Below are 14,111 nucleotides of genomic sequence, written 5' to 3'. Positions count from 1 at the left end.
GAGGAGGTGCATTACTGTCTTCAGAGGTAGGCAGTCAGGATGTGAGGGTGCACACAGGAGGAGGTGCATTACTGACTTCAGAGGTAGGCAGTCAGGATGTTGGGGTACACACAAGAGGAGATGCATTACTGACTTCAGAGGTAGGCAGTCAGGATGTGAGGGTACACACAAGAGAAGATGCATTACTGACTTCAGAGGTAGGTAGTTAGGATGTGAGGGTACACAAGGGAGGATATTCATTACTGACTTCAGAGGTAGGCAGTCAGGATGTGAGGGTACACACAGGAGGAGATGCATTACTGACTTCAGAGGTAGGCAGTCAGGATGTGAGGGTACACACAGGAGGAGATGCATTACAGACTTCAGAGGTAGGCAGTGAGGCAGTGAGGGTATACACAAGAAGAGGTGCATTACTGACTTCAGAGGTAGGCAGTGAGACAGTGAGGGTACACACAGGAGGAGGTGCATAACTGACTTCAGAGGTAGACAGGATGTGAGGGCACATACAGGAGGAGATGCATTACTGACTTCAGAGGTAGGCAGTCAGGATGTGAGGGTACACACAGGAGGAGATGCATTACTGACTTCAGAGGTAGGCAGTGAGGCAGTGAGAGTATACACAAGAAGAGGTGCATTACTGACTTCAGAGGTAGGCAGTGAGGCAGTGAGGGTATACACAAGAAGAGGTGCATTACTGACTTCAGAGGTAGGCAGTCAGGATGTGAGGGTACACACAGGAGGAGATGCATTACTGACTTCAGAGGTAGGCAGTGAGGCAGTGAGGGTATACACAAGAAGAGGTGCATTACTGACTTCAGAGGTAGGCAGTGAGACAATGAGGGTACACACAGGAGGAGGTGCATAACTGACTTCAGAGGTAGACAGGATGTGAGGGTACATACAGGAGGAGGTGCATTACTGACTTCAGAGGTAGACAGGATGTATGGGCACACACAGGACAAGGTGCATTACTGACTTCAGTGGTAGGCAGTGAGGACATGATGGTACCCAGGAGAGGAGATGCATTATTGACTTCAAAGTTAGACAGTGAGGCAGTGAGGGAACATGCAGAAGGAGGTGCAGTATTGACTTCAGAGGTAGGCAGTGAGGGTACACAGAGGTGAAGATGCATTACTGACTTTAGGGGTAGGCAATGAGACTGTGATGGTACTCACAGGAGAAGGTGCATTATTGACTTCAGAGGTAGGCGATGATGCTGTGAGAGGACACAGAGGAAGAAGAGCATTAGTGTCTTTAGAGGTATTGAGTGAGGCAGTGAGGCAGTGAGGGCACAGAGAGGAGGAGGTGCGTTACTGACTTCAGAGGTAGGCAGTAATGCACCTGGGATACACAGAGGAGGACGTGCATGGGTGTCTTCAGAGATAGGAAGTGAAAAGTTGAGCATAATTTGAATCATTGCTGAGGATAAAGTTGGTGATTCTGACAAAGTGATGTGTTAAAAATAAAGCAAATGAAGTGAAAGTCGATATGCTCTAAAAAGTACTGTTTTATCTTATCATGGACAAATTTGTCTGTGGTATTTTTAACACATTTTTATTTGTTTCTGGCAATTTGATAACTGGGTAGGTGGACTGGTATAATAACCCTTTTCAGCCATGACTCAGGCTCTGTGAATAAGCAAGTAACAAATACTTAAATAATGATGCCATGAGAATTCAGCAAATTACTCAGTAAATACTAAAGCTGAAAACCAAAACAATGATAACACATTTGAAATACATATGTACAATACTAAGAAAGCGTTACTGTCAAGACAAACAAATTAGTAGGTTGCTTACAATATTTACTGCCTTGACTGAATGCAGTTACTCTTATGGATTTTCCAGGACTGAAAGGGACTGCAGGAAGCAACTTAATGGGTGGGCTGCTATTATTACAGGTCAAAAACCATTGCCTGTGCTCAGACAAGACACTTTTATTCGGACACTCCCTCAGTACTCACTCACTATAGTCCAGTTCATGGACTTTATACATTTCAGATATCTGATTACAATCAGCAAGGCCAACCTTAGGTTAAATGGAGTCCTAGAAAAGTCCTCCATGGGCTTCCTATCGTACATTGGTCAACCCTGCCCTCACCTTCCAGTGCCCTTCCCTTGTTCCCCCATCCTGGCTCTATACCATGCTGACTGATTACTTAATTCTTGATTTTTCACAGTTTGTCTTCCTTTTGAACTTTTTCCACCATCATTTTAGCACACCCTAACCAGCCTAGACTCCACTAAAATTAGAGTGAAGGAAGTGACCGAATTAAGCCAGGAGTCTGAGGGCTGCTAGGCCCCCATAAATCAGAGTCCTAGATGCTTTGGTGTTCATCTTAAAAGCTTTTTAAATAACCTTTTCATCATACCTCTCAGCCTTTTAGCACAAGAATTCTGGACCAAGCTAAAATAATGGGGGTATAAATGTCCAAAATTAGGGACAGATTTTAAATATTTCTCTTACAAACTTAGAAAATTGACAGAGTAATAGATTTTGCATTACCATGCATTTTCTGAAAGATATGAACTCTGAAACTCAAATTTTTAGTTACTTTATTCTCAATTATTGTTAGAAGAACACAAATTTTATAAGGAACGGACCAACAATATAAGGCAAACATCTGGACATTCTGCAAAATTCTGGATACGTGAGAGGTATGCTTTCCATTCCAAGATGGTCTGAACAAAACCATTAATAAGGCAAGAAATTCAGTCTTCTTATTTTTTCTTTCAAGGAAAAAATAATTGTGTCTAAAGCTTAATGTCTACAATTAATAAAACAGTAGTTTCCCAATAAACTGAGATGACAAATGCAAGGATATGTACATTTTATCTAGTAATAGTATTTCACTCCACACCCCTCCAAAATATACCCCTCTGGTGTTACATTATACACCTGTGGGTCTGGTGCAGAAAACAGAGCACCTGAATAAAACCCACATCGACAAGGAGCACATGCAGACTGCACACAGAAGGAATCACAACTAAAAATGCAACTACTATAGAGATACAGGAATGCTAATCATTGCGCTGCTGTGACAGTGATCAGCTGCTATAGCACTTACCTTACCTAGACTGCCCCTGCCCAGCTAGCAGCCCCCCATGCCCAGCAATTAAAGCCACATTTATTTACCACATACACAATAGATATCAGATTGCAATGTTGTTGTTGTGTCTTTTGATTTTTCCCGGTTAGGGGTCGCCACAGCGGAACTCCAGTCTGCTAATGATTGGCAGTAGATTTTTACGTGCCGAGTTGCCAGCTCTGATGCACAGCCTTCAATGAAGGTACGCCCATTCACGCATGTCTCCACACAGAAGATGCTTTAGCTGAGAATCGAACAGGACAACGTCTTACTGTCAGGCGACAACGCTACCACAGCACCACCACCGCAATAAAATAAAAATAGTAACAGTTGCTCACAATAATTCAACATGCACACATACACTTATAGCCATTTCTATGACTGTGTATTGTAATCAAGCTAATGAATAAATACAGGAGTAACTCCCACAGAGGAATTTGTCTTCTCAGCTCACTGCTGCGAGATTATCGTATACAACCCACTCCAACCCTGCAACTTACCCCTCCATCTTAGTTCAAGAATCAGTTAGAAAGCTACAAAATAATAGGAAAAAGGACCAAAATATGGGACAGATATTGCTTTTATATATATGTATAAATTTGCTAGAATAACAGGCTTTGTATTAGTATACTTTTTATGAAGGCTATTAAGTGTGAAACTCAAATGTCTATCATTATTTAATGATTGTAGTCTTCATTCATTTGCCAGAAAAAAACACAAAACTTTAAGATGAACAGACCAAAATATGAGGCAACATTACAACCACTCTATGAAAGCAAGACCAGCTGAGAGCATCTTTGCCCCCTACACATAAACACATGCACACACACACACACACGCACGCACGCACGCACACACACACAGACACACACACGCACGCACACACAGACACACACGCTTTTCGCGTCTTGTATGTACACACACACACACACACACACACACACACACACACACATTACTATCAATTACAGGCAGTTATATGGCTGTGACTTTGCAATCAAATGAATGAAATAACAAACAACTGCTATGCAGGAATTTTATCCTCTCAGCTCAAGATAAAAACTAAAAATAATTGTGCACAAAAGACCAAAAATAAGGGATAGCTACTGCCTTTGTATACTTAGAAACTTGTTAGAATAACAGAATTTTCATAAGTATGCTTTCTTTTGTGATGGCTATTAAGTCTGAAACTCATATGACTGTCATTATTTATTGATTGTAGTCCTAAATTGTTTGCCAAAAAAAAAAAAAAAAATTCAGACTTTAAGAGGAACAGAGCAAAATATGGGGCAAAATCAGAGACATCTCTATAAGCAAGGTCAGTTGAAAGCATCTATGTTCCTCTACTCTAAAAAAAAAAAAAAAAAAAAAAAAAAAAAAAAAAAAAAAAGAAAGAAATGTATGTATGGTCCTAGCTGGCATGCAGTCCTAAATGAAACTTCAACTAAAAAAAGCAGACAAAATGATTACTTCAGCATTTAATTCTTTCATGTTAATTTCTTTCACTTTTCAGACTGCCTGAATCACCTGATACAGCTTGAACCAATCAGAAGCTGTCATTGTTGCTTCATACAGCAGCCGAGTCAGCCTTGTCTTCAGCAGTGTTTCCTCTGCTTGCAAAACATTAGGAAACTGTGCAATAACAAAAACAGCCCTGCCAAATAAGCAGGGTGCTGACTGTTTTTTTAACTGAAGTCAGACATCTGTGCATACACTGTTGCATGCATGTTTTGATTTCCTGAAATGGGAATTATCACTGTTCTTCTTTTAAATAAAATAGTAATACTATTATAAAAAATAAATAAAAATGGAGTATTTAGAGATATATTTTAGTTATAGTTCAGTATGTTACTGTGTACCGATTTCTAATACTGCACTGTCAAAGATGGCACTACTGTTTACATTTATCTGAGTTCATTTATATTATGTCTTGTATTATAGTGTACTAATGGCTTTTTTCTTCCCAGGCCTCAGCTGAAAAGATGTTCTACACCCACCTGGACTTCCCTGGTTTATCCATCCATTCACAACCCCTTTTCCCATTTTTTTGCACATGGGGTCAGGCTGTCACTTCAAAAGTGACAGTCATCTAGAGCCAAGGTTTTACTCTGCCAGGTGGCTATCCTTGCCATGGTAGTTCTTCCACACCACACACTCATACGCACACTTACACCTATGGTAAATTTAGAGAATACAATCCACCAAATATATACAATAAAATAACAAACTAACTACTCAACACCTTTGAAGTTTTCTGGTCGGTCCTTAAGATAACTATACATAGGGAAAGCACACTGTACAGACTAAGGAGTTCCTCAAACCATTCCATTTATACATAATGACAACCCCCAATCTTCACTAAGGAAAAAAGACAAAGGGTTTTAGAATGGTAAGAGCCTTACAGATTAGGTGGATATGGCTGAATGACTATGAGATTTAATTGTGAAATACCAGCAAACAAAGAGGAGATAGGATCCAGGGCCCATTTATACTGTCACCTAGAATATGACAGTACTGTCAGTCTGTGCTCCAGTGGCTAGGATCTATAAATGTCCCCAGAAAATGCCTAGGTTGCACTGAAATGAAGGAAGGCATTAATGATGTCCCTAGTCAGAGTGTCATTGTGGCTAGGATCTATAAATGTCCCCAGAGAATGCCTAGGTTGCACTGAGATGAAGAAAGGCATTAGTGATGTCCCTAGTCAGAGGGTCATTGATCAAAGACTTAATGCTGTTTGAAGTATATGGGCTTCAGGTAATGTAAAATAATTATTGAATAATACCAATAAAGGTATCTAGAGAATTTTTTACCTCTTGCCAAAGGCTGTGAAACTCTAGCTTTTTCCATCAATTTGTTACAGAACTGAGAATGAAACTGTGTGATAAAGTTATCTCTCTCTTTGTGTCAGGTTGAGTATCGAACCTAATGTCTATAATCTTCCTTGCAATGTCTGTCAGTTGCTGTTGTGTGCCATTTATATGTTTCTGAATCACTGAAGCATTTTGCTTTGCCTCATTGCCATACATGGCATCTTTTTATACAGTCATTAGCATGCACCATTTCTGACTGAGTTACTTGGGGTACCCATGTCATGTAGCTAGTTTTTCTGAATTGCACACACCCTATGCGTAGCCATTGATCACTCAAATTTCCTTAGCATGAAGAGGCAAAGTTTTCTAAATCTGTCTCTCACTAGTATACTGTAAGATTAAATAAATGCTGACAAAAATGCCCCATAGTTTTGAGAGCAGAAAACGCACTGTAAATGGTTTAGATTTTAAGAAAAATTTGTTAAAATCACAACTCCCGAATCCTTATTTTTTTGCTAGAACAGGGATTGTCATACACTAAGAAAATAATCTTTGGTATAAAGGTAAATAATCAAAATGTAAAACTCCACATTTATTGGTGATACAATTAAGACCAAAATAAATTGGCGATATGTTAGTAGCTTTTACAAAACCATGAAAAGTGGTAAGTCACTTATTGCTTGAAACTATTTTCCTTGTTTATAGCTGCTCATAAAATTATTCAATCAAATATTGATGTTAGCTGCAGACCTGCAGTAGTGGGAACACAGTATTGAACAGGACAGGACCCAAGCCCAAGCCCTAGAGGACAAACTAACAGTCAGACATACTGAAGCCTAGTTGTAAACCTACCTACCTCTGCAATCACTTTGACATTTAAAATGCAACCACTGTCTTATCATTTTTGTGAGTAACAGATAACACTGGCTAGACTTTGGGGATCCATAATTCTTCAGTAGGATTACAGGGTACAGACTGTGTGCTACAAAATATGATCCAGAAAAAAGATACCATAATGTCAATAGATGTATCAGTGAAGTTTTACATTTGTTAACAAACATTTCATGTGCACCTTTAGGTCCAATAGTACATCTGGACTTAACCTTTTTAAGAAATTTTATCTCCACGCTGTCAAGAATAATGTGATGACAGCTGCAAGAGTGTAATGGTAGACCTTTAATTACTGGGTTCGTTATAAGTTGAGAAAAGGCTTTCTAACCCAAATCTTGTACAGTGTCATACAGCTCTAAATCAGTGCACTCTGTGAGAGGCAGTAATACTGCTCTTTTCTAACCTAGTTTTTAGTAGTACTTAAATATAATCAATATGCATTGCTACAAGACCCTCAGCACTGTACTGACCTAGCTCTCAAAGCTACCTGGCCCCATTGACCATAACTACGTCCTCCTCCATTTAAACTAAATTTGTTATTAAGTGTGTCTTAGCATGCGTTATAATTTATCCCATGGAACGTTGACCCTAAATGACTTTACTGTTTCAGCTTAGCGCACTATATGACTTACCACAGGGACATCCTTCAATCGGCAGCAATAAATGTATAATGTTTTAAAAGTTATATTCCCGTTTGCGTAGAGTGGGATACATTTCCCTTAATACTGTGTTTAAGATACCTAATTATCCAGTTAGTTTGTAGTGTAAATTCTCAGCACTCGGTTTCCATTATTAGAGGCATAAAAACTGAAAGTGAGATTTTTTTTACTTTGTCTGAAAATGTTGTCTGTTACTTATTAGCAAATGCAACCCTTTTTTCCATATCAGTTACTGGTTTGTAACCTACAGTACAGTTGTATTTTTTATTCAACAACTAATACTCTCTGAATGTAATATTGTATGCTGTTTTTAACCTACCGCTTGTTGTATGTACTGTATGCCTTACCCCCTTTTTATTTTCTCTCTTTTCTCTCCTTCTACATTTCACTAGCTTTGTACATCAATTTGCCCCTACAGCAAACAACTGAATGCTATCTGCTGGTCGCCACTGAAATTAATACATCTCAGGAAGTAGTTACGGGCTCCCAGAGAAACGTTCCCTTACTTTAAACCAGTGAAAGTATGTACACAGATAACTAATGTCACTTTTGTAACCTGATTAATTACCTAGCTTCTGCTAGGTTAGCCTAAGCTTCCAAGTATAGGTAGTCAGCAGTCAACCCCCCCACTTACTTTACTCTCCTGCACGTTTCCCTAATTCTAATAAGTGTCCTATTTTTCCTTCTGTCCCACTTTTATCCTTCCTTATCCTGCCATCACCTAAAGAAGACCTTACTCTGCATCTATATTCCTGACCACTAGGTGGCGTCATTCTATATGCTATTCCTACCTATTTGATACAAACCTGCTATTCCTACCTATAGCACATTAGCCCCTGCTTTTCCACTGTGGCTTTACCTTCCCTCTTAGCATCCTTCTTACCTACTATCTCTCTAACAGCCTTTATCTCTTCCTACCAGCCACTTCTTTCTTACATTCTGTCCCTCTCAAACTTCAATTTTACCAAACTTACCTGCTGAATTTTTCTTCAACCTCACCGATTGTCTTCTTGGCAGAACCCTCTCTTGTCTGATCCCGCTCCATTCGCCCTTCGGGCTCATTCTGCTCCCCTACCCTACCCCCAAATCCTACCCACCCCCAGTGCTCCTAAACTTATTCCACCTACAGACCACACCCCATCAAAATTACTCCAATCACATAACCAAATAATTACTACACCCACCCCCTTTCTCTCTAAAACCTGCCCACACTATCTATCCCTAATCACTTCTCCTTACACCTTTCTCTCTACCTTACCCAAATTCTTTTCCCAAACTATCACTGATCCACTCAAATCACCATCCTTAAAAATGTATATCCCTACAATCCCCCACAAAAATCAAACTTTAATTTGGTTACTCCTATTACCCTCTCTAGCCTCTACCTACCTTCTTACCTCATTTGAACACTCTCCCAATAACCCTTTCCTACTACCTTCCAAACATACCTTATCACAAACAAAACCTTCTTCTCATTTCTGACTAAATATCCCTTATATACCTTGCTACCAATTACCAAAATATCATCGAATTACTCATATCAACTTCTCTTACCCAAAAACTAGAAAACTATTTGATTTCCACAGCAAACCAGTGCACCCTAAACCTATAGCACCCCTTCTATCTCTATTAGATGGTGATATTCACCCTAACCCAGGACCAAATAATCCACCTCCCACAACAGTTATAAACCACAATAATACTATAAAACCTCCTCCTCCCAAACCTACCAACTCACTCTCTATTGCTCACCTGAACATACGCAGCATATGCAACAAAGTTACTCAACTCCATGCTCTCTTACAGACTCAGCCATTTGATATCCTATGTTTATCAGAAACATGGCTAAAACCTTCCATTAAAGACATTGAAATCTCCCCACCTGGCTATAATATTATTAGACTTGACCGTACTTCCAAAAAAGGAGGCGGAGTAGCAATCCTCTATAAAACTGAACTACAAGTCAGTACACTTAACCTTAACTTACCTACTAATGCTAGTGCAGAAATAATAATCTCCAAACTGCAGCTAAATACTAGTAAAGCCATAAATATCATCTGTGTCTATCTTCCCCCTGGGAACAACTGCAATATATTAGAAGACATTCTTAGCTGGCTCACTAGTAATATCCCACAAGAAACCATTATTCTTGGGGACTTTAACATTGACTGGAACTCTTGCACAAATATAAATCCCACCACCCACATTAACCTGTATGGCTACTCACAACTAATTAATCACCATACCAGAACCAATAAAATCAATAACAAAGCAACCACCTTAGACTGGATACTAACTAATACCCCACAGCAAACCTACACAACAGGCATCCTTCCTGATGACCTTAGCGACCATTGTCTGACATATATTATTAGACATAAAACCAACATAACATTCCCAAACACTTTCCGAACAATACGCTCAAAAAAGCATTTCAACCTAGAACTTTTCCAAGCAGAACTTAATCAATGTAATTGGTCTCCGCTAAAAACTCTCCCTCTCAACAATGCCGTGGAATATTTAATTCTACATTCTTGGCTATCCTGGATCATCATGCTCCAACCTGTTCTATCAGAATCATAGCTAAACCAGCCCCATGGCTTACTATTACTACTAAACAGAAAATCCTACTTAGAAATAAATATTGGGCAAAATGGCGGACTTCTAAGAATCCGTCAGACCATCAAACCTTTAGAGAACACAGAAACAGTACTAAAAGAGCCATCCTGCTAGATAAAAAGAATTACTATCTACAATTACAACAATCCTCTACCAGACAACCTAAAAAATTCTGGGCTAGTATTAATAATCTTCTCTACCCAGGCCAATCAATCACACCCAGTCCCCAAGGATCTAACCCCAATAATCCAAAAGAAACTGCCAATGCCTTCAACTCTGTTTTCACAGAAACCATTCAAACTCTAGCTAGCCACCTATCACCTGATATATCTAACTTGCCCACATCTTCCCATAATCCACCACCACAATTTCATCCCCAACCAGTATCCACTTCTTACATCTCCTCCCTTCTCCAAAAGTTAAAACCAACCTCCCCATCTGCAGATAAACTCCCAGCAGAATTCTTGCAAAAAGGTGCTAAAGCCCTAGCCTACCTGATTTCCATTCTGATAAACAGATCTATAAAAGAAGGTGAAGTACCATCAATCTGGAAAATCTCACATATTATCCCATTACATAAAGGTGGAATTTCCAATGACTTCTCCAACTATCGTCCCATAGCTTTACTATCCCCTATAGCTAAAATTTTGGAAAAATGCATTCACAAGCAGATACTCAATCACCTTCTTAAAAATAACCTACTTGCCAACTGCCAACATGGCTTTAGACCTTTTCATAGTACTACCACTGCCCTACTATCATTCACAAACTATATCAACAACAACCGTAATAACAATAGACTATCATCCGCAGTTTTCATTGACCTATCCAAAGCTTTTGATATGGTCAACCATCAACTTCTTCTCCACACCCTTAAGTCTCTCTCTTTGGATTCTCTATCTTTAAAATGGTTTACATCTTACCTTGGCAATCATCAGCAGGCCGTACTCTGGCAAAATGAACTATCCAATCACCGCCCAATCTCCCTCGGCATTCCACAGGGCTCTATTTTAGGCCCACTTTTATTTTCTATCTTCATAAATTACCTGCAATCTGAAATCCCATACTCCACCTGCATTCAGTACGCAGATGACTCTACATTAATCTGCTCTGCCTCCTCACCAACCGAACTTCAGTCAATTACTCAAAAAGCATTTAAAACTGTTGAACAATGGTTCTCCTACCGTTGCCTTCTTCTAAATCCCAAAAAAACTAAATTGCTACTTTTCACCCCAACCCAAAAGTCTTCCCCTGTACAAATAAATCTTATTTCTAATAATGGTACCCTTATCTCACCTGACCCTACCACTAAATTGCTAGGTATAACAATTGACAACAACCTAAACTTCGAGACACACATAAACAATACAATAAAATTAATTAATAAGAAACTAGGATCTCTCTATCATCAAAACTATCTTTCTCCAGAAGCTAGGTCTGCCATAGCTCGAACTCACCTTTATCCACTCTGCTCTATGCTGCTCCCATATATACTAATATCTCCAAAAACAACCTCAAGAAACTAGCAACTTCCTACAATAATATTGCTAGATTTGCTACAGGCTCCCCTTTCAGAACCCACCACTGCTTAAATCTTAAACACTTAAACTGGCTTGAACTCCCTAACCAGCTTCAATCTTACCAACTTACTTTAGCCCACAAGACCCTGTATCAACCTAACAACACTCCTATACTCTCTAGCCTTATTATACCATATAACAACCTCAAAAATTTACGTTCCTCAAACAAACTACTGATTAACACTACTAAATCAAACAACTCAGCAGGTGACTCCTTGTTCTCAAACTCTGTAGGAAAATTATGGAATAAACTTCCGACCGAAATCACAGCTCAGACTTCTCTCCCACTTTTTAAAAACATCTAAAATCACATCTCAATAATCACTGGCTATGCACCTGCACTAACCCTGGCTAATTTCTTCTCCCCCTAACTCATTCCCTCCCTTCCTTCATGTCTTCATATGAAATATTTACAATCTATCCTACGTACACTAATTATAAGCATTTTATGCATAAATTATCACTGTAACCTATGAACTGGAATACCATAACAAAAAAAAAAAAAGGGGGGGGTGGTTTCGATTTTCGTTTTCACTGTACTATTTTACATTTCCTAAATATTTTTTCTTAACACTGTATAACTTCTTTTATGTAATTGTACTATTATGTATCTCTATGTGGAGCTTTTCTCCCCGGGCCTCTACTGAAAATGGACATGTATCCAGCTAGACCAGCCCGGTCAACAAATGTAAAATAAAAATGTAAAATAAAAATTATTACTACAATTCAAGCTATGCCTGCAAGTGAGTTATTTCTCTTTGATTTTTATTAAGCAGAATAGCAAGAATACAAACCTTATTACAGATATTGAAAATGCCACCTTTACTTGTACTGTATTTCACTTAAGTGAAGTCATAGGGGTGGATAGTAGCAATATTATTTCATAGCTATCACACACACACATGGTGAAAGCTAAACAGCGAACAGTGTTTCACAGATAAAGTGGACTCATAGGAAGGTACTGAGGATGTAGCCCAGGAGACTAATGAGGAGCCTAGCCCAGATGTCACAGAACACTATCTACTAAGAGACCCATTCAGAGTCTCAAACTAGCTAAATAGAGGCAGAAGGAATCAAACTCCAGGTTACAGGAAGCAATGTCTTAACTGCTCCTTTCCTTAATCTTCTGTTCTGACTACCAGATTAAAGAATCCCCACTCATGGGCATCCAGTATTACAACTGCTGTTATAAACAGGATGATCAAATTCTTTATAGAGTGTAGTCTAATTTTTGGCAAAAAAATCATACTATTTTAAATAGTATGGAGTAATAGTCTAATTTCCTTGGATAGGAACTAATATGAATATCAGAAACACATTACTGTAGTAGTTACAGGTCAAGAGATCAAATATATCATGGGTAGGGGTGAGAACTAATTGAGCAAAACAATTATGCAAAATTTCTAAGCTATCTTCATAGTGTGAAATGCCAATATTAGTAAACCACTGTATTATAGGATAGTTTAAAAACTACCATAAAGCAGAAGGCATGTTACAGTGGATTTACTCACTGTCTTTAAGGAGACTAACAAGTTGTTCATAGCTGTGACTAGTGGAGTGGTACCATGCAATAATTCTCAGATACCATATCTGCTGTAGAGTTATAGTTCCTACAACTAAATTTCAGACTTACACTTTAGTGGAATTTTTATGGAGTATAAAAGTGTGGTTTAATGTACGCACATGCACCTTTGCCAGTCTGAGTTAGTCTAGTAGAATGGTCTATTGAGTTCTTCTAAACTATATTATTCTTTTTTCTAAAGGATAGCATGTCCCTGTTTTCCGAGTTCCCTTTGGCTTACAGATGCCAATGTATTCAGCATAGGATCATTAGGTTCAAATCCCCTAGGTATCACCTGTGTGGCAGGTCAGAACTACCTCTTTCTCCATAGGATTGGCAAGCCAGCAGCAGCTGCCCACTCCCATTTTCTCCTGTCATTTCCTATAGGCACCTAATCCGATAATCAAACTCAGGTCACCTGACCCACAGTCAGGGCTTTATCCCTCTATGCCACAGAGCTGACTAGGTGTCCACCCAAAATTTGAATTCCACAGTCCCAAGAATCCTATCCTCACACATTCCATGTTTAGGCAGCATCTCAGCTAAAACTACCTGGTATTCTAGTGATCCCCCCCCATTCCTTCAGACTGCCCTTATCTCTTTTCTAATTCAGTTATTGGTACGTAGATGAACAGTGACATTTGTAAACTTTCCCCCTGCAATTTTGTCATTCATAACAGTTTGATGTCTGTAATGTTCACCCGTGGTACAAAATAGGTATTGAAACTCCTTGCTCCCAACTTCCTTTATTTCTAATTCTTTCGGCTTTTCCTGGTTAGGGGTCACCACAGTGGAACGCCGGTCCGCTAATGATTGGCAGTTGATTTTTATTATGTCATAAGAATGGATTCTTTTCAGGTTGTTTCTTCTCCTTTAGGGTGCCTCTAATGTCATACTGTGAGA

The sequence above is a fragment of the Protopterus annectens genome, chromosome 6.part1 (genome assembly GCF_019279795.1).
Source record: "Protopterus annectens isolate FY-2018-M chromosome 6.part1, PAN1.0, whole genome shotgun sequence".
NCBI lineage: Eukaryota > Metazoa > Chordata > Ceratodontiformes > Protopteridae > Protopterus > Protopterus annectens.
This window is presented reverse-complemented; position numbering follows the sequence as displayed.